The 20699-nt window shown below is 41.0% G+C and overlaps 1 protein-coding gene and 1 pseudogene across 1 annotated transcript in view; one reads left to right on the plus strand and one right to left on the minus strand.

Annotated features, from left to right (window-relative positions):
- LOC148024253 (uncharacterized) overlaps positions 1-20699 on the minus strand; it is a 147330-nt gene that overhangs the window by 109280 nt on the left and 17351 nt on the right. The window lies entirely within an intron of this gene.
- On the plus strand, positions 14855-15568 carry LOC148024254 (pectinesterase 2-like; annotated as a pseudogene).

Consider the following 20699-nt stretch of genomic DNA (forward strand, 5'->3'; position numbering starts at 1 on the left):
TTGTGCTCGTCTTCTTCCATGATACCTTAGTCTACTCCAAACAGGAAGAAGATCATGAACCCTTGTCCTTGAGACAATGAGGGCACACAAGCTTTATGCCAAGATGAAGAAGTGTGCATTCTTCAAACGTTAGATTGAATATATGGGATTCATCGTGTCAGCGGAAGGAATCTGAATGGATGCGGCCAAAGTCAGAGATGTTCTAAAATGGCCAATACCAACAACTGTCAAGGAAATACGTAGTTTTCTTGGATTGACAGGATGATACAGGGTCGTTATAAAAAACTATGCTTTGATTGCAATGCCTCTGACCGATCTGCTGAAGAAGAAAACATCGATTGTATGGTCAACTGCTGAACAATCTAGCTTTGATAGACTAAAGCAAAGCTTGATATCAGCACCTATCCTGAAACTTTCGGACCTTAGTAAGGAGTTTGAAGTGATAACTTATGCTAGCACACTTGCCTTGGGATGTGTGCTTATGCAAGAAGGTCATTCTGTAGCATACTCTTCAAGGAAACCAAAGAGCCATGAATAGAATTATACTACCCACGATCTAGAGTTGCTAGCTGTCATCCATGCTCTCAAGCTTTGGAGACACTACTTGCTAGGTAACAAGTCTACCCTAGTAACGGATCATAAAAGTCTTAAGTGGATCTTTACCCAGAATGAACTCAACATGAGGCAACGTCGATGGATTGAAGTGATGGAGGAGTATGATTTTGAAATCAAATACCGGCCTAGAAAGGAGAATGTAGTTGCCGATGCACTCAGTCTTGCAAGGCGTTCCTTAATTCTCTAATCTTGGAAGATCCATCAACAACTAGATGTCTAGCCACAAAGGTATCCATGCCAAACAACCCAATACTTGAGCTAGCTAGAGAATAAGGATACCAAGATCCAACCTATCAGAATATGCTAAAGGAGATCCCTATCAAGGATCAAGACCTGAAGCTACAGGCTAAGTATCAAGAATTCTCTATCAATAGTGGACTTGTCTACTACTATAGAACGAGATTATGAGTCATTCAAGCAAAAGATACTTTGGGAAGCTCATAATTCCCCTTTCTCGGGACATCATGGCTATGCCAAGACCCTCAATGCAGCCAAAAAGATCTACTATTGGGAGAGGCTTAAAGGTGACGTTCTCAAATATGTCACTGAGTGTTTGTCTTGTCAACATATTAAGGGCGAACATGTCAAAATGCGAGGAAAGTTGCAACCACTTGACATTCCCCAAATGAAATGGGAATTCATCAGTATGGACTTTGTTATTGGCCTACCCCAAGTTCAGGGAGGTACAACCCCATTATGGTTGTGGTGGATATGCTTACCAAGGTTGCACATCTTATTCCTGTTAAGACAACCTATAAAGCCTCAAACATTGCAAGGTTGTTCATCAAGGATATATTCAAACTACATGCGTTGCCCAAAAGAATCATTAGTGATCATGATTCACTCTTCACATCACGCTTCTGGAGAGCTATCTTTGAAGCAATTGGGACTCAACTCTGTTTTAGTATAGCTTACCATCCTCAAACCGATGGTCAAACGGAGCGAGTCAACCAAGTCATTGAGGATATGCTAAGAGCACACTGTTGCCGTGAACCCAAAAAGTGGATTCAATATTTGCCACTAGTTGAGTTTGCCTACAATTCTTCCTACCAACAAAGCATTCAGATGACCCCTTTTCAAGCATTGTATGGCCACGACTGGCGAAGTCCTTTAAACTTCTGAGATCCAACCCTAAGAGTTGAAGCTTCAAAGAAAATGTTGGAAGATATGGATGACCAAATGAAGTCAATAAGATAGGACATCCAAGCTGCCAAGGATAGATAGAAGGCATGCGCGGATTTGAAACGTCAAGATAGAACTTTCGTTGAAGGAGATATGGTCTTCATTCGCGTACGCCCAAAGAAGAGTTCCCTATCCTTAGGTGAATGCAAAAAGCTGAGTTCGAGGTATTGTGGACCCTACAAGATCCTCAAGTGCCTAAGACCCAATGCTTATAGACTGCAACTCCCTGAGAACCTAAAGGTTCATAATGTATTTCATATCAGCCTATTGAAGAAGTATGTACCCAATCCTAGCCATGTACTTGATGACCAACAAGTTGTAATGCCTAGCCAAGGAGTCCTTGAGCTACGGCCTGATAGGATCTTAGATGTTAGGGAGAGACAATTGAGATCCACAACCTTGAGAGAATGTCTCATTCAGTGGAAAGATTATCCCGAGGAGGATGCCACTTGGATGGATGAAAGCACTCTCAACCAACAATACCCCCAGTTCTTCTCGCTATGAGGACATTTGGATTCCTCCAAGGGGGAGAGAATGTAATATCTCTGCTTTAAATATTAAGGAGCTTTGATTACCCCACGCCCGCGCAAAAACCTGTGCAAAGTTATTTTCCACATCGTTAATATTGGCAACTTAATCCTTACCCTGTATGCACAATAATGAGCCCATCTGCATTGTGCAATTGAGGACGGGGTTTAAAACCACAAAGCGGTGTGAGAACACCCTTTTTAGAAGAAGGGAAAATTTAATAATGGGTAAGGCTAAGTCAAATTTTTTTAATAATTACCCCTCCCCTCAGCCGATGCATGGCAGAGGGAGAGAGAGTGTGTGGAGGAGTGACACAAGGTGGAGTGGTGTGTGGGTTGCATGAGGGGGGAGGCATGCACCAGCCACGTATGTGGCCACCTCTCCCTCCCCTTAGCACTATATAACCTCCTCCTTAGCCTTGGGGGGAGGCACGATCATAGAGAAGAGGGGAGGCTGCCGTACTGAGGGTCACGAACGAGGAGGGAAGAAGAGGCCGCCTGTCTACCTGCTATCGTGTTGTCTTGTGCCACCGCTGCCGTCACGACCACACGGTTGCAGCCGCCCTGCTGCCGCTCCCCAAGCCACCGCCGCCATATCATCATAAATACCCCCCTTTTCGTCGTCATCTTTCCACCAATCATTACCTCCATCCACGTTTTCTAAAAAGGCAGAAGCTTTCTAGAGGCTTCTAAAGGAAAACCTCTTAAGCCTTGTGCACGCGATCTTTTCCCAAGCCTTATAACCCACTTCTGAAAAGAAGTATTCCTGCGTAAGGGAGAAGCGGACAGAGTTTGAAGCTATTTACCAAGCTTGGAGGGAATTTGCAGATTGCGTAAGGGCAAAGGCAAACCCGGAGTCCAAACACACTACGTTTACGATGGCTCCAAAGTCCAAGTCGCAAGGCGCACACGTGGAAGATTCGAACCCAAGTTTACACATGGACATCCCCACGGATCCACACACCTAGGTTCTTGAAAGTTTAATTCCGTGTTGGGCATGCTTAAATTCATAGGGAAGCTATGAATATAAATTGCTTATTCATCTTACGAGCATAGTCGCATGTTGCCAGATTTGTGCATTTCTAAAGTGATAACCCTAAACGCATATAGCTTAGGGTTAAAAGATGAAATTAATAAGTGCATTTTTGATTGGCTGTGGAAAGAATAAGGGTACATTGCATTTAGGCGATAACTTTCTTTTTGTAATTCGCATGGGGAAATATCGTTAGCAACCGTTAGATGTTGTCCGAAAAATTGCATGGCAATGAAACCATGGTCTTGCAAGTTGCATACAAGAGATGCTTGGGAATGGGTTAAGTCAACACTAGTCTTAGTCTTGCATGAACTTTGTTAACGATGTTGTATCTAAGGGTTGCATGTTACATATTCGTCATGCGTAGATTTTTATTTCATCAAAGTTGCATGTAGAAAAGGTTGCATGTCATATCAAAGCATGAAATTCAATTGCATTAAACTAAAGGTTGTAGGCATAGTTTCTTGATGTGAATCTTGTAGGTTTTATGCAAGATATTCTCCAAATTGTCATTCATCATGATTTTAGCAAGAAAAGAAGTAGTTATTGCAAAACCTTTTAGCTGCCTAAAAGTAATGAATCTCATGTTGCAATTATTTACACCTTTAGAACAAGCTTAGCCTCTAAGAAAGGATCGTTCCTTGTCGCAAGACAAGTAGACCAATTTAGCTAAATCACTTGTAGTGTTATAACCCTCAAGGGGTTCATGAAAGCATATTTAGTTGATACGATAAACACCTCAAAGTGCTAGCTAGGGTTTAGCACGTTAGAAATTCTGCCTAGTATCGCACTTGGTCGCCAAGTCGAGACCCTAAAACCTAAAGGGTTCTACCCATATTCATGGAATGTTTGGATTAATCGGATGCCCATACATTAATGATCTAGGGGTTCTACCCTAAGGATGGATTGACCTAATGCTAAAACTCCGATTGAGTTTGGAAACCCTAGGACCGTCGAATGTTGTCCGCCTAGTACAATTAGGGTTCAGTTGGGTAAGAAGATACCCCAAACCCTACACATTGGCTACATAAATTCCTTGAACAAGAAACACCATTGATGGGTGAAATGATCCCATGAGTTAGGTGGGACATTGGAGCAACAAGTTGCAACGTTGCATGGCTTTATGGTTTAACCACAAGATAAAATTGCCATTCCTTGGAATAAGGTTGGCAGGTTCTAGTGGAAGTCTAACTTGCAAGAGGATGAGTAGACATCCTGTTACATCACCTTTCTTGGGCTAATTTTCCAAGTTAAGGGAAATTATGTATTGCTTAGTAAGCAAAGGATCAATCAAGTTAGAGCAACATCGTCGCCAGGATTTATTGTCTTAACTTAAGAAACCTAAGGTGTTGGTTAATTTGGGTTGATAGGGTATGATCGTAACCCAAGGACAAAAAGGGTAAACAAAAAAACGCTTGAGGATCTTGCCAAGTTGCAATTTGATCCCAGATCAGCTGATGGATGCATTCGGAGAGAAGGATCCACTCCTTAGCAGTTGGCCAAATAAATGACCATTGGATTGATTGTGTTTGTAACAGTTTAGGAGCACTGTTTGCATTGTTTGCTCAAGGAACTAAAGATGGAAATATAATTAATGCTTCAGGTTCTTGAAGGCCTAAAGGGAGAGGTAGCATCAGTTACCCCCGGTTGTCTGCCTCACCCTTACTAAGGGGATTGTTAGCTGTGCCGGGAACGTGGACTGAACTCATTGCAAGAGGTCTCTTCGTTGGGCGCTACTTGGAGCAAGAGGACGCTTGGGTGGCAGGGGGCTTTGGCCATAAATCCCTTGCCTTCTTCTAGGCCCTGCACAAAAGGCCAATGCGACTCGGGATTGGGTCTCGAGGCTCGCATACTAGTCTACGGGCTGAATCTTGGATTAGTAATCCCTGTGGATTGCTGAATAGCCTTTGGGCAGATTATGGATTGCCTTCAGGCAGATTATGGATTATATGGATGTATTCCAAAGATAAATAAGATCAATTGATGTAAAGGAACTTGTTTGGAAATGTTTTTCTATATCAAGTGCTAAGATTACATGAAGGAACCGGTGTCTAATTAGTAAATTAAGGAAGGTGTTTTTGCATCCAACTCAATGTGGTAGGTAATTAGAAAACTAAAGCAATTGTGAGGAAAGTGCGGTGGATGTGGCCATGGGTCTGTCCTACGGATGGCTGGCCCTGGGTGGCCGAGAACTTTTCTCAAATGAAATCGACAGCGGGAAACTTTTCTCGAAGGAAATTAACAGCAAAGGCGTTGACCTAGAGTCTAGGTTACTAGGATCCCGATTTATGTTATTTTAGGGGAACGGAATGGGACTATGACTTATGGGCAGAGAGGTTGAGCTTAGCATCCCTCTCGTTTCCCTTTCTCCTTGAACCAAGTGTAGCATGAATCCGCTTTGACCCTGACGTTTCTGCGTAAAGTACTTCGCCTGGGATTCGATGCTAGCTGCCATTCTAGGAGTTTGACCACTAGGAAAACTTTGATTCAGGTTGGTCCTAAGTGGGAACGGTCGGAATACTTCCACTACATGGTAGACTCGGAAAGACCTAGATCGCAAACCTCGTAACATTCCATGGGAGTGCCGGGCAGAGCTTTCTAGACCCTCTTCCCAAGGGGCTGCTAAGACGTGTCCTACAAGCGAACAGGTGGACACGTTACAGGTACATCAATAATTATACCAAGTACAGTAGGTACTGCTACTGTAATAGAAATTACAGCAGCAAAGAATGAAGAAACAACCATGGAAAGTTGGTGGGCAGCTGAAAGACAGCCATCTCGATGCTTTGTTTTAGTTTGTTCTCATTTTATGGAAGAATATTATGCAAATGATTGGCTAAAAATTGGCCAATACTTGAGCACTATGACGAAGAAGGAAGATTGGACTAATGAAGAGTTTAAGAGAATTAGGAGAAAGGCTTATGGCTTCTTTCTCAAAGACGGCTACCTTTCAAGGCATGCAAAGAAGAAAGGAGAAGCACCTATGCGTGTCTTAGGAGACAAGAAGATTTAAAGACAGGTCATGTAAGAATTTCATGAAAGCCTATTGGCTGGCCATAGAGGCATATGGGGCACTTTTGCCAAAATAAAAGAGAAATTTTGGTGGCAAAACATGTATAAATACATTGAGCATTTTGTTGAGACTTGTCATGTTTGTCAAATGTACTCTATGGTTAAGCATAGAGATGGGCTTCAGCCTACCTTTCCTTTATCTATTCATTACAGATGGGTTATTGATTTAGTAACCATACCTACAAGAATTTTGAACATGAGATATCTAGTGTTTGCTAGAGAAGATCTCACAAATCAAGCAGAAGAAAAAGCCTTGACAACAAAGACCACTCAAGTTGTTTGTAGATTTTTACTTGAAGAAGTGTTTTGCAGGTATGGCTGTGTTGCCAAAGTAACTGGGCTGATAGAGGAGAATTGGATACTGATGAGGCTTGCCATTTCTTTGCTCAATTGGGAATCAATCTATCTCCTACATCAGCCTACAATCCTAAAGGCAATGGTAAGAGTGAAAGAGGTCATCAACCAATTCTCAAAGCTTTGGCAAAGTCTTGCAGAGGGAAGATGAGAGAATGGCCTAAAATGCTTCCATTCGTGTTATGGCCTGATAGAACTACCCATAGAGTAGTGACAAGTTATATGCCGATTGAACTAATGTATGGGCAGCCACCTATTACGCCTATTGAGGAGTCTATTATCACACCATATGTGGTGAAGGTAGTACATGATAATTCTACTTACACTTTGGCTGAAATGGATGGGACCATGATCAAGATACCAATAGCCGGAAAACATATCAAGCTCTTCAAACGAAAAGATTCTTCTACTTATGAGCTTGATAACTTGGATGTGAGCCATCTACTTGAAGACAAGGAAGAAGAAGAAGACTTAGAGGATGAAGATGAAGATATGTCAGAAGAAGAGCCTCCTTAACCTGCAAATTCATGAAGTGGCACATGCCGGAGGATGTGCAGGTTAGGAGGGGGTGAATGTCAAAGGATCTTCTGTTCATGGCATAAAACATGGAGTTCTTATGTTTGCAGAATAACTTCATTAGGATCCACATAAGAAACTTTCATACATAATTCAATTATTATTCCCTTACATTTGTCTTAGATGTCATTTAATCTCATAAGTTCTTTCGTAGCTTGACATCATGTAATTTGCAGTTTGTATCAAGAAAAATGGCAATGATAGTGTATATGAGGACCTTCAACTTGATCAACAGGTGGTAATTGATAGTTTACAGGTTATGTCACATTGGTTTATGAAGTTCATTAGCTTGGAAGATCCAACTGTTGTCAAGAGCACTCCAAAGCTGACTAGGTCCACAAGAGACATGGAGTAATAGTTGCTCGTGTTTTTCGGTGCATTTTTTGGGCCTACACACCTGTGGAAGATGGAGGGAGAGTTGAAGACTATGGTGAATGCTCCAAAGCATGCTAACATAGAGCAAACTGAAGATAAAGAGGAGATACAAACAAAGAAGTTGAGAGTCCTTTTTGCCCCATCCATTTGGTATCACAAAAATGAGTTGTATGATAGTCCATAAAAGGGAAAAATTGAGATAAAGTATTCAACCTACTCTTATGAGCGTCTTCTTCCATTCTCTTACCATATTTGTGTACCATTTAAGCCCTTCTTGTTCCCAAGTACTTGAGTGACTTTGGGGCAAGTCAAGAGGTGATTTTTGCCAATGTATAGGCTGAATAGGCTCTCCCAAAAACTATCATAAATAGGGCAGCCATTAAAACTCATTCATTTGAAGGGGTTTCTTAAAGTCTAATCATTTTCTTGTGTAGATAATGCTCCCGAAACAATAGGGCATTGGTTGAGATTGTAATGAGAGATTTTCCCATGAGTTTGTATACATTTTTGACTCAAGTTTGAGGGCTGGAAATTACTGTTTTAATGCAAGGCTGAAGTACATTTGTGGTTCTATTGAAGCATTTTTATCATCCTTTGGACTCTATGTCAATTGTAATGAGTTCTATCTCTCTATACCTTGTATCCTAAAGTCTCAATACATGTATCTTCATGAAATGGAGGGAATTAGATCTTGAATTTGTTGTAGGAAATGGAAAAAAATGTGATATAGATCTATGCATAAACCTCATGGTTATTGATGTAATCAGATCCAAGTTTATTATGGTAAACTTCTATGACACGGCTTTGTAAGATATTGGTTACTCTCTATCTCATCTACTCTCTCCATAATCTGAGAATCCATCAAACCCCAATCTTTTTCCTCTCTCCCCTTTGAATCTCTCACTCCTCTTCTGCTCTAAAGCCCGGTGGTAGACCTTCGACCCCGAACACGATGACAATGTTCTAATCTTTAGCTTCTTCTTCATGCTTTCCTTTGACTTCAAAAGATCTCATTAATCTTCGTCATTCCTCTCTTTAGCTACGTCGGCAGATAGAACTTTTTCTCCCCCTGTCATCACGCTTCTCTCCTTTAAGCTTTGGAAAAATCTAAAAGCTTCGTATATGTCTCTTCTATTTGAGACACGAAAAAAAACACACCATGGATGTCACTGATTATGTCATTATTCTCCCATAATATTATTCCCTGTTGAGTCCCAAGAGAGAGATGTAAGAGTCTTGTAAGAAGTTTCTTTTTATTAGTGTGCCTTTACATTTTCCAGTCCTTGTATTAATGCTACTTGGTATTTTTGATGTACTTCTTCTCTAGGTACTTGTTTACTTCGACTCTTTCAAGTATTGATCCTTTCTTTAGTTTTGTTGCATCATATCTCTTAAAGCAGAGATACATGGATGCATAAAAGTAAAGGAACAGTTATCAGAGCTAAAGTTTCCCCCTTCTACTCAAAGAGTACTAGTGTTAGTTTGTAGCATAATTCCACTTAAATGTTTATAATATGAACGGATATCCATGGACTCCTAAATATTGTTCCAATCTTCATGCCCAACCACTCATGCTTTAAGGAAATACAAACTTTCGATTCATGATATGCAAAGAATTGAGCGATGCTCCAAAGAAAATTATGAGTGCATTGAGGATTTCGTGCCTATACTATCTACATGTGCTCGTGCATCATGCAAATACACATAACGGAAATTAAACTTATAATGACGATGACTTAAGAGTGTAAAATTTTGGCAGAAAACTCCACCCTCAGGTTTGAAGTGGTAGACGCGTAGCATCACGACACCACATCCACAAATTCATGAGGAGATGAAGGATAAATATGCTACCTTGTTTTTTTATGGCACTTACAGAAGAGTGATGAGAAAGGGAGGACAGGGTTTTGTCATTATGGATGCTAAAAATCGAGAAGTCTTTTTGGGAAGTCAAGAAAGTAGAGAGATACAAAGTAACAATGAAGCTAAATATGCGAGTTTACATGCTGGCCTAAAACTGTGTATTCAACTAGGATACATGAAGGTAGTTGCAAAAGGAGATGCTATGTTGGTGGTCAGACATGTTCAAAATGTTTGGAAAACCAATAAAGATACTTGGAAGGATTGGCTCTTTAAGATAAAATGCCTTATGAGGCAGCTGAAAAAATTTGAAATTTGGCATATTAGTAGGGAGAACAACCATAGAGCTCATGAATTGGCTGAAAATGCTCTTTCCTAGTATGTTGTAGCAATGAGGGTGGATAATCCTAGATATGAGGGTAGGAAGAGCCTTCATCTGATTGAAGAGTTTCTAAAAACTAGGGAGTTAAGGTCATTGAGTGATAAATACAAAAGGTATGCCATTATCAGAAAGGTCAGGGCATGGGTGCTCATAAATGATCAGTTATACATGAAGGGGATTTATAATATACTAAGAAGGGTGCTACATAGTTCTGAGATTCCTGCCTGTTTATCTTCCTCTCATGAGAAAGAATATGGTGGTCATTTTGGTTTTGAGCTTACCAAAAGGAAAATTTTGCTAGTAGGACTTACTTGGCTTAGTCTGAGTGTTGATGTTGCACAAAAGTTGTTATGCTTACCAGTCATATGCAAAAATGATACTAATTCGAAAACCTACTAAAGCCATTTTTGCCTATGGATTATTTGAGAAGTGGTTTTGGACCTTTGCCTGGTACAAAAACAGGAAAATCTTACATCATTACTACAGTTGATTATATGACCAAATGGATTGAAGCTAAGGCTACAAGGAATTGCAAGAAAGAGGATGTAACTCAGTTCCTCATGGAGGACATATGCTACAGATTTGGAATACCACTAGAAATAGTGACAGATCAAGTCCCTAGCTTCAGAAATAAGCTATTGAGAGAATTAATAGGGAAACTAGACTTGAAACACAGATTTGCTACTCCTTATTACCCTTAGTGCAATGGATTGGTGGAAGCATTCAATGGAACGTTACAGAAGATTCTCTTTAAGATGGTGGAAGATCATTTCAAAGATTGGGACAATCATCTACATCAAGCTTTGTGGGCTTGTAGAACAATGCAAAAGACAAGTATAGGATTCACCCCTTTTCAATTAATATATGGTCAAGATGCTTTATTACCTATGAATGTCATGTTCCCTATAAATGGAGTTTGTAAGAAAGCATCAGTTAGATCAAACAGAATTGTGAATTGACAGAGAACTGAACTTGCATACCCTACAGTTGGATAGGCAACAAGTAATAGATTGTTATGAAAAACAGATTGTGAAGAGAAGGGAATGGTTTAATACATAGTTGAAGAAGAATAATCTTGTAGAGGGAATGTTGGTTATGAGATATGACAACAACTTAGACTCTACTTTTCAAACCAAGTTTCGAGTTAGATGGGAAGGACCTTTCATCATCAAGTAGAAGTTTGAAAATGGCACTTACTTGCTACAAGATTTAGATGGAACTATTCACAACAGTAGAATCAATGGGTTCCGTCTAAATAAATATATCTATTGAATACTGTAAATAAAGAGGATGTATGTAATGTATATACTATACATAAAGTAGTTTGCTTACAATTTACTGTTTAGGGTAGATTCAATTTTTTAAAATATGGTGTTAATTATATGGTTGTAAATGATGGACAACATATTCAAAGTGTGCTTTGACACCTATTAAAGGTCTGTGTCAAGTTTAGTGTTGATCCAAGCAAGAATGTGAAAGTTATGGTCTTTGGAAGGTCGATGTCTAAAAAAGGCTCCATGCAGGAATTTAGGATTGCAGATTTGTTTCAATGCAGGAGATCAAGGAATTTGACTCTGAGTTGTTTGAAGAGTTATAGATTCAAAATAGAGCTACAAATTTACTTTTTAAAGCTTGGCGATATGAGGTTTGGTTAGAAAGTTATGAGCTGTTCGATGCAAAGCTCTATGAAGCAGATTTTCAGGAGAAGGAGTTTGTCTTTGTTAGATGTTTTTGAAGCTTTTAATAAAGGTTTGTTCACGCTTTATGTTCCAAACCAAGGGGTGGCTTATCATGGTGAGTGAAAATGAGCGACCAGGGACATGATGCTGCGTGAAGTCAAGTGGGGTGACATATGAAAATATCATTTTTTTGTATTTCTAACACTTACCTATAGTAGGAGTCAGGTTGATAATTGGAAATCCCAAGTGGTACCATGCATGTTCAACACGTGGATGTGATATTTTTGTTTTGAGACACACGCTTCATGTAGGAAGAGAAGAAAATGTATTCTCACTTTTAATTTTGAGTCCCCAAGTGGAATTTTACGTGGCAAGGGGGATGTTTTCCATCTAGTAATTAAGGGGAAGCAAGGGGCAACTTGAAATATTAAGGGAAAAAGCAAAAATGTGAGTAGTTTTTTTTTTTTAAGAGAAGAGAAGTGTTCGACACAACACAACAAGCGTGAGAGAGAGAGAGAGAGAGAGAGAGAGAGAGAGAGAGAGAGAGAGAGAGAGAGAGAGAGAGAGAGAGAGAGAGAGAGAGAGAGAGAGAGAGAGAGAGAGAGAGAGAGAGAGAGAGGGGCGGAGGGAGAAGAAGAATCTTACAGGCTCAAGAAGGGAAAAATCTGAAGCATCATAGAAGAAGAAGAACAAATTTTCATGAGAAGGAGTCTGTGCAGCTGAAGTAATTGGAGCCGTGGAGCATGATGGCATGGTTACTGAAGTCAATGGGCTAATGTGAGTTCTCAGTTTTCAGATGATGGTAATAAGAGTCTTTCTTTTATCTTGTTTTCTTCTACTGCTTTGTGGGACAGAGAGTTTGCAGATCAGTTCTGGTGTATGGATATGATTGAAAGAAAACAGAGGGTTGTTCTTCTTCATGGTGAGAGTGATGTTTGTTAGTTGTTGCATGAGGCTTCCCGTCCGCAAAGAAGAATAGAACTAAAGGGCCTCTGCATCTGAAACTAGGTATGAAGCACGAAATATGTATTATGAGCAAGTGTTGAATGTACGAGTTTGAGTTAGTGGAAATCTAAAAGGATTTGTAGCCAAGAAAATAATGGATAAGAGTTCATAAATTTTTGAAGCTTTTGCAACTCTTCATCAATGCAAGTTTATGCTTTTGGAATAGAGAAGTTGTGTTTGTTGTATTGAGTATGCAGGAATTTAGGACTGCAGACTGTGCAGAGCTATTTCAAGGCAGCAGATCAATGGATTTAACTCTAAGTTGTTCTAAAGATTGATTGGAAATAGAGCTACAACTTTCCTTTTTAAAGCTTGGCGATCAGAGGTATGGTTAAAAATTTATGAACTGTTATGTGTAATGATCTATTAGGCAATTTATGTGCTCTATGAGGAAACAAGTGAATTTCGCAGCATCTACGTCACCAACTCGGTTTTCCAAGATAGTCATCATGATTTTCCATTGCTATATCAGTGCAAGCTCTATTTTGATGTAGTAATAGAATGTCTATAACAGTGAAATGCTTGTAGCTGTTGAATTGGCATGAAAATTTGCCGTATAAAGCTTTAGTTACATGTGTATTTGGATTGTATTTATGTGTGCTCAGGGAGAAGAAGAATAGAAAGGATCTACAATTGGTTTTACACTGATTGATGCAACCACGCTTTGTGGGGTAGTTTGCTGCTTGGGATTGCCATACCTAAAAAATAGGAGTTGTGTGGATCTGAAAGCTCATGTTGTCAAAGTCTATGCCATGGTTGTTTCGGCATTAGATCTTCTCTAAAAGTGGTAAAATCTGAGCTTGAAGGTTTGAACTATTTAAGTGTTGATTTAAAGTCTCAGTGAGGAGTAAGTGATCATGAATTTTGGATCATGTATTCAATAGTGTTGTTTCGTGAGTTTTGTTGAGGGGAGATCTTTTGTCTTTATCCTGTGGTGTTGTCTTAGGGGTTGTTAGAGGCCGACTACCCAATTCACCCCCAATGACACTTGGAAAAGATTGGATACTTTGTTTGGTGCATAGTCAAAGTCTTCAAAGTATGATTTGTCGATTGAAACTTTTAGACTAGACATGAAACCTAACACATCTGAATTACATGGAAAGTCTCTTAACCTAGCTTGCATAGATCAACATTAAAATGGATGAAGATGTGTGCATTGGTATTTTGTTAAAAAGTTTGCCTCCACATTATGATTGATGTCTCCAATACTGAATCAACATGCCAAATCCTAAACTTGTTAACATTCAAGTCTCTTTGTTAGAAGAAGATAAGAAGATAAAAAATAAAGAATAGCCAAGTACTTCTAAGGATGAACAAGTACAGTATGTCAGTAAAAACAAGTATAAAGGCAAAAAGAACCAACTAGTTTATGACTTCTGCAAAAGGACTGGACATACTAAAAAGTTATGTCATGCTAGAAAGAGGTACTAGAAGGCCTACCTTGCTACTAGGAAGGAAGAAGAAGATCAAGAAGGTGAAGTAGAAAAAGAAAAAGACCATCAAGAGCAGAAGGACAAACCTCACTAGTCCTTCTATTCACACTACTTTGATAGACTTTTTAAAAGCCTTGTATAACCTTGCCCTAATGTTCCTTTCATAAGCTTGTAAACTCCCTATGTAACTTGGCACTATAGCCTCTGTACACATTGTGAATCCCATGTTACAGCCTTTGGATGTCCACCATGTTTTTTGTACCCACACTTAGCTTTGTTTGCCATAGCCTCTGGATGATTACCATGTTTGTGGTGTGCCCACACTTTGTAGGTGGTTGCTCACTAAAGCCTCTACACACTTTGTGTCTTTTTCGTTGTATAAGCTGAAAATTTTAACTCAAAATTTTGAAGGAATTTTTAATCAAATTATATATTATTATTATTATATAATTAAAATTTTAAAAAAATTTAAACATTCTCCCTTAAATTTAAGTTTAACAATTCATTTTACATTAAACCTTGATTTTTCGTGAATATTAGTTGGCGAAACCTCTTTAAACAATGAGCATGTAGCATGCCAGTCGTGAGTTCCTCTCCCCTTAAATCAATTGGTGAACCTCCGTGTGGCAGGGCCTTCGCAAGATTTTAGGGGGAAAACCTTAGATCGAAAGTTGAAAGTTGAAATTCGTAGTTTCGCATGTTGATGAATGTAATGTGGGGAGGCGATATGCTAACCAAAGGATTGAATTGTGCACACAGGTATCATGGCGGACGGCTTCATGGCACGTGATATCTCGTTCAGGAACACGGCGGGGGCCAGGGGGCCACCAGGAAGTGGTAGTGCGGGGTGGGGCAGACAGACTGGTGTTCTACCGCTGCAGCTTCGAGGGCTACCAGGACACGTTGTACGCACTGGCGGGCCGGCACTATAACAAGGAGTGCGTGATCGTGGGCACGGTGGGCCTCATCTTCGGGAACGTGGTGGCCTTCTTCTCGAGGAATGCCACCCACTGGCGCGGCGGCCACTGGACACCCGGAAGAACGTCACATACACGGCTCAGGGCCGGACCCTCGCCCTAGATGTGTTCAGCTTCTCCTTCTACAACTGCACCCTCACCGTCGACTCCGCCACCCTCGCCCTCATCGACGGCCCCACCGCCTTCGACACCCTGACCTTCCTCGGCCGCCCTTGGAAGCCCTTCTCCCGTGTCGTCTTCCTCCAGTCCTGCATAGAGGCCCTCATCAACCCCGCCGGCTGGCTCCCCTAGAATGCCAGCAACCCTTTCGTCGACACCATCTTCTATGGTGAGTTCCAAAATACTGGCCCCGGATCCAACACCTCCCTCCGCATCGATTGGCCTGGCATCTACCGCAGCATGACTTCCATGCAGGCTCGAGTGTTCTCCTTCCGTAGCTTCATCGCGGGTTCTTCCTGGATCGGCTCCTTCGGCCTTCTTGATTCGATCGTCACGGTTTGATACTGTTCCTTGATCAGCAGTTGCTCGCAATCAGCTTTCCACGACTCACACTCAACTCGAGCGCCATGCAGCTGCAATAACGTCTCCTCGTGAGTCGTGCCTACGCCAATTATGTGACAGGATTTGTCGACAATAACTGAACATCATAACAGGATTCGTCAACTTTCCACTTCGAGATTCTGTATACAAATTACAAACTCATATATGTATTTGTTGCAATTCTCAGGAAAGTAAGGAAATTTTCCGAAGGAACCAGTCTTGTTCTTCGAAATCTCTATGACGTGGGTTTTAAAGCTTTAAAAATGCACCCTCATTTTACAAAATATCAGCCTATGTTTCAGGACTCGAATCGGTAGAAATACATTGAAAGGTTATTGTCCGTGAGCATTAGAGACTTATACATTTGAAGATCTAAACTTTGAAACATCAAATATTGGTAGTATTTTCTGGACAAGTTGCAATTTCTTTAAACACGAGTACCCCATATGGATCTCGTGGCCAGACCTACTGGATAGTGAACTTGTGGCCATTGCTAAAGTGCTCGGGAATTTTGTGGGACGCAGGAAGGCGCCACCATATGATCTCAAGCTCTTCAAGACCAATAGCGTCAAGATCATTACCGAAGTGTGCTTTGGGCTTTCCTCGGCAATTTCCACCTATGCAAAGGGGTGGGTAATTTTTCTCGTCAATGGCCGTGCAAGCAGCAAAGTGAAGACACGGATGTGGAAGAGGATCATAGCTCGAATTGGGGCGGTGTCCTAGAGTCAGCCACATGTGCAAACGGCTGCTGAAGCGACTAAGGTGCCAACCTCTTCCACTACTACATACCAAATGTAACATTCCTGATTTTCTAAAACACGCATTCTTCATATGAACCTCCTCTTAGGAGGCCAAAAGGATAATTCATGGGGGAATAATGGCAATTTTTTTAAATTAACTATCCCTCTCTCCTCCAGCCGACTGTCGTGCTGGAGGAGAGGGGAATACCAAGGGGCAATTAAGCTCCTTGATGAAGCTCGCAAGAGGGTGGAGGCCATGCGTAATGGCGCGTGGAGGGAGGGAGGTACCTCTCCCTCTCCCTATAAAACCCATTGCCATGGGAGCTTTGGAAAAGGAAGGAGGAGCCGAGACACTGCTGATGCTGCCATTGAGAAAGGGCGTAAGGCTGGCCGTGAAGGAGGAGGGAACTTCGCGCTGCAGTCTAGAGCCGCCGCCTGAAGCCGCGTACGCCGTCCCAAGTCACTGATTCGGTTTGTCTCTTGCCCGCCATCATTTCTCCAAAAATCATCCCCTTTTCCACGTGGTTACTGAAACCCCAGAAGCTTCCAAGAAGCTTCTTGGAAGCTTCTAAGGGGAGGAGCTAAGCCCCCCTTCATATGGCCTCCTTAAAGCCTTCCTTTAGAAGGTCTTTTACACCCCTTGCTTCCCCCCTTTTTCCCGTGGGGTCCCATCTGAGCTTGTAAAAGGCCATTAAGCCCCCTTCCCGTGGCTTTAATAAGCCTTACTCTCAAAAGATTTTAAAACCTCTCTCCTTAGGATTTAAAACCCTCCCTGTGGGTTTTTTACCCTACAAAATGCTTTAGGGTCCTTTAAGCCCCTTTCATATTGCAAGCCCAAAAAAATCCTTTCTTGTGGGCCTCCTTCAAAGCCCCCTTTCTTGTATTGTCCCATCCAAGCTTTTATAAGCCCATTAAGTTCCCCCCCCCCCCCCCCCCCCGCGTTCTTACACAAAGGTTCATCTTGACCTCGGGGTCCCTTAGAACCCCCTTTCTATTGGCCTTCACAAACAACCTTTTCCCCCTTAGGTTCCCCACAAGTTCCCATTAGCCAAATTTAAGGAGGAAACCTATAAAGCCTTCTAAAACTGACTCTGAAAGACGGTGCAATTGGTCACACAAAGGGAGTTTCGCGTTCGAAGAAGATTGGCCAAGATCATAGATCTGCATCCAAGACGAAAAGGCCGCATTCGCGATGGCTCCTAAGAAGGCACAAGGCGCAACCGCAGGAGGATCGTCTCCTAACATCCATGTGGATATTTCACCACAAGTCCAGGTTTTTCTTCCTAAATTTGATTAACGTCGTAATATTTCAATTATGCATGGATCATTTGATGAATAAGGATGCATGTTTTTTTCGATTGAAAATACTTTGGCTAATAGATCACAATTGAGAGATTCGGTCATTAGTATTTTTCAATAAAACGAACAAAATAAAGTGAGCATAAGATTTCTATGCATTTCCAGCAAGTCATTTTTATGCATTGCAAAGTAATAAAATTAGATTAATTAATGTCCATTTTTACAAAACAGAATTATGATAGTACACTTCGATTAAGCATGGAAGGAATAAACCGCATATCGCATTATTGAACATCTTTTCTTCGAAATGATTTTTAAAGAAAGTTGCTAGCAACCATAGAAAATTGCTAGGGCTGCATGAAGAAGATTTAACTCTAGGCAAGTGGCCTAAAAACTTAAATCAACAAAAGGGTGTGTAAGTTCAACATCCGACAAATTCATTTGGAAAAGAAAGTAGAAAAAGGCTGCATGTTTAAACATAAAATCCTAAAGTTTAGTAGCATGAATCTTGTTTGCATGTTATAGGATGATCAATTGGAATTTGCTTTAACTTAACCTATGCTTTGACCTTAACCGAAAAATTAGGGTTTGTAAATTAACTTATACGTAGACAATGAATAATGTGGTTACGAAAATGGTAGCGTAATAGACAAGTTAAATTGGTTTAAACCTAAACACCTAAAACCGCGAGGTACTCGTTTATCAGGAAGGGTTAATTCAATGCAACATATCCCAAAGAGCTAACTAGGGTTAGCACGTTGAGGACATTACCTAATTGCTCTTATTGCCAGAGCTGAAACTCCTATCCCCTAAGACTTGCCCACATTCACGGAATGTAGGGACAGTAGGACATACTTGCGAGAAATGATCTAGGATTTTTCCCCTAAGGATCTCTTGCTAAAAAGATGAAACTCGGTTTGACTTGGAACCATAGGACTGACAATGTCGGCCTAATGCAATCAAGAACAGATTGTTATATCTAATCATGATTTCGTGATTATAAGACTCTATTCGATGGGTAAATAGTCTCATAGTTTTGATGCGACACTTGTATAACAAGTTGCAGAGTCGCATGATCTTGTGATTTAATCACAAGGAAATGGCCAATTTCTTGGAATGAGATTGGCAGATTCTCACGCAAGTTATCTCGCAAGAGGATGAATAATTGTCTTGATATAATACCTTTCTTGGGTAAAGTGACCAAGTTACGGGGGATTAGATATTTTCTTGGAAGCAAAAGACCAATCAATGAATTGGAATAACATATTCACTACTAATAGAACTTATGATTTTGATTAAGTCAGGTTAATAGGGTATGACCCTAACCCAAGGATATAGGGTTAACAAACAAACCCTTGGGGATCTTGCCAAGTCGCAATTGATCCCGGATCGAGTGCTGAATGCATTCAGAAAGAAGGATTCACTCCTTAGCAGTTGGCCAAATAACAACCAATGGAAATGATTGTGCTTGTAACAGTTTTAATAACACTATTTTTCTTTGTTTGCTCAAAGAATTAAAGGATAAATGGATATCTAATGCTTCAGATTGAAGACCTGAAGGGAGAGGCAGTTTTAGCTACCCCCGACTACCTGCCTGATCCTAAACAAGAGGGTTGTTAATAGCGTAGGGAAGGTGGACCGAACCCGCCGCGAGAGGTCTCTCCGTTGAGAGCTACTTGGAGCAAGAGGACGCTTGGGTGCCAGAGGAGGGTCTAGCCGTAAATCCCTCGCCTTTTGGGCCCTGTACAAGAGGCCAACGTGACTCGAGATTGGATCTGGAGGCCCGCCTACTAGTCTACGGGCGGAATCTTGGATTAGTAATCCCTGTGGATTGCTGGATAGCCTTCGGGCGGATTATAGATAAGCCTACGGGCTAAACTTTATGTATTTCAAAGATAAATATGATAACCTGTTGAAAAGGAACTTGTTTGACATTGCTTTTCTATGTCAAGTGCTATGATTACGTGAAGGAACCAGTGCCTAACGGGCTAATTAAGGAAACTGATTGATACATGTCCAACTAAATGTGTTAGCTAATTAAATAACTAAAACAACGTGAGGAAAGTGCAGAGGATGGGGCCATAGGTCCGTCCTACGGATGGGTGGTCCCAGTTGGCCGAGAACTTTTCTCAATCATGATGGACAGCATAAAGATTATTAAAAGGACACGAACAACAAGGGCGCTGACCTAGAAGTCTAAGTTATAATAATCCCGATTTACGCTGTTTTAGGGGAACGGAATGGGACTATGCCTTATGTAGAGAGGTCAAGCCTTGCATCCCTCTCGTTTCCCATTCTCCTTGAACCAAGTGCAGCGTGAATCCGCTTCGGACCTGGCGTATCTGCTTAAAGTAGTTCGCTCGGGTTGGACGCTAGTTGCCATTTAGGAAATGACCAATAGGAAAAACCTTGATTCAGGTCGGTCCTAAGTGGGAACGGCCAGAATACTTCCGCTACGTGGCAAATGCGGAAAGTCCTAGATCTCAAACCCCGTAACATTCCATGGGAGTGCCGGGCGGGGCTTTCTAGATATCCTTTCTGATGGACTGCTAAGACGTGTCGTGAAGACAACAGGTGGACACGTTATAGTTGGTATCAGAGCCAATCAATGTAGGATTTGTTTTTAATGAAATCTTAATAAGATGAAGTAAAGAAAATGTTGATGTTCCGAACATTTTCTTATTTTCAATGCTGTCTTGCAGAATTATGAAGCATGGAACATGTTCTTAGTGTTTCGAGTCATGTTTATGACTGCGATACGTTCCTTGGATTATCAACAAAGGGTTGGGATGATGAACATCCTAGAGTGTATTACTATATAGCTGCTCACTAGTTTGCATACCTTCAAACCAACTTAAAGAGGATCAAGTGGTTGGAAGACCTGAAAGTTGTGAAGCTGTTCATATTTGTGGAGGGTCACATAAATTCAACTTTACATATTCGAGGCTGGAGGGTTGAGCTGAACTCATATGTATATGAGGAAGTGACCCATGTAATCCGCACCAATAGGATCAAGGTGTTGGGGCGCCATGAGAAGAATGGGTTCCAAAGGA

The sequence above is a fragment of the Lygodium microphyllum genome, chromosome 15 (genome assembly GCF_053477565.2).
Source record: "Lygodium microphyllum isolate KBCC chromosome 15, Lygodium_microphyllum_v1.1.10, whole genome shotgun sequence".
NCBI lineage: Eukaryota > Viridiplantae > Streptophyta > Polypodiopsida > Schizaeales > Lygodiaceae > Lygodium > Lygodium microphyllum.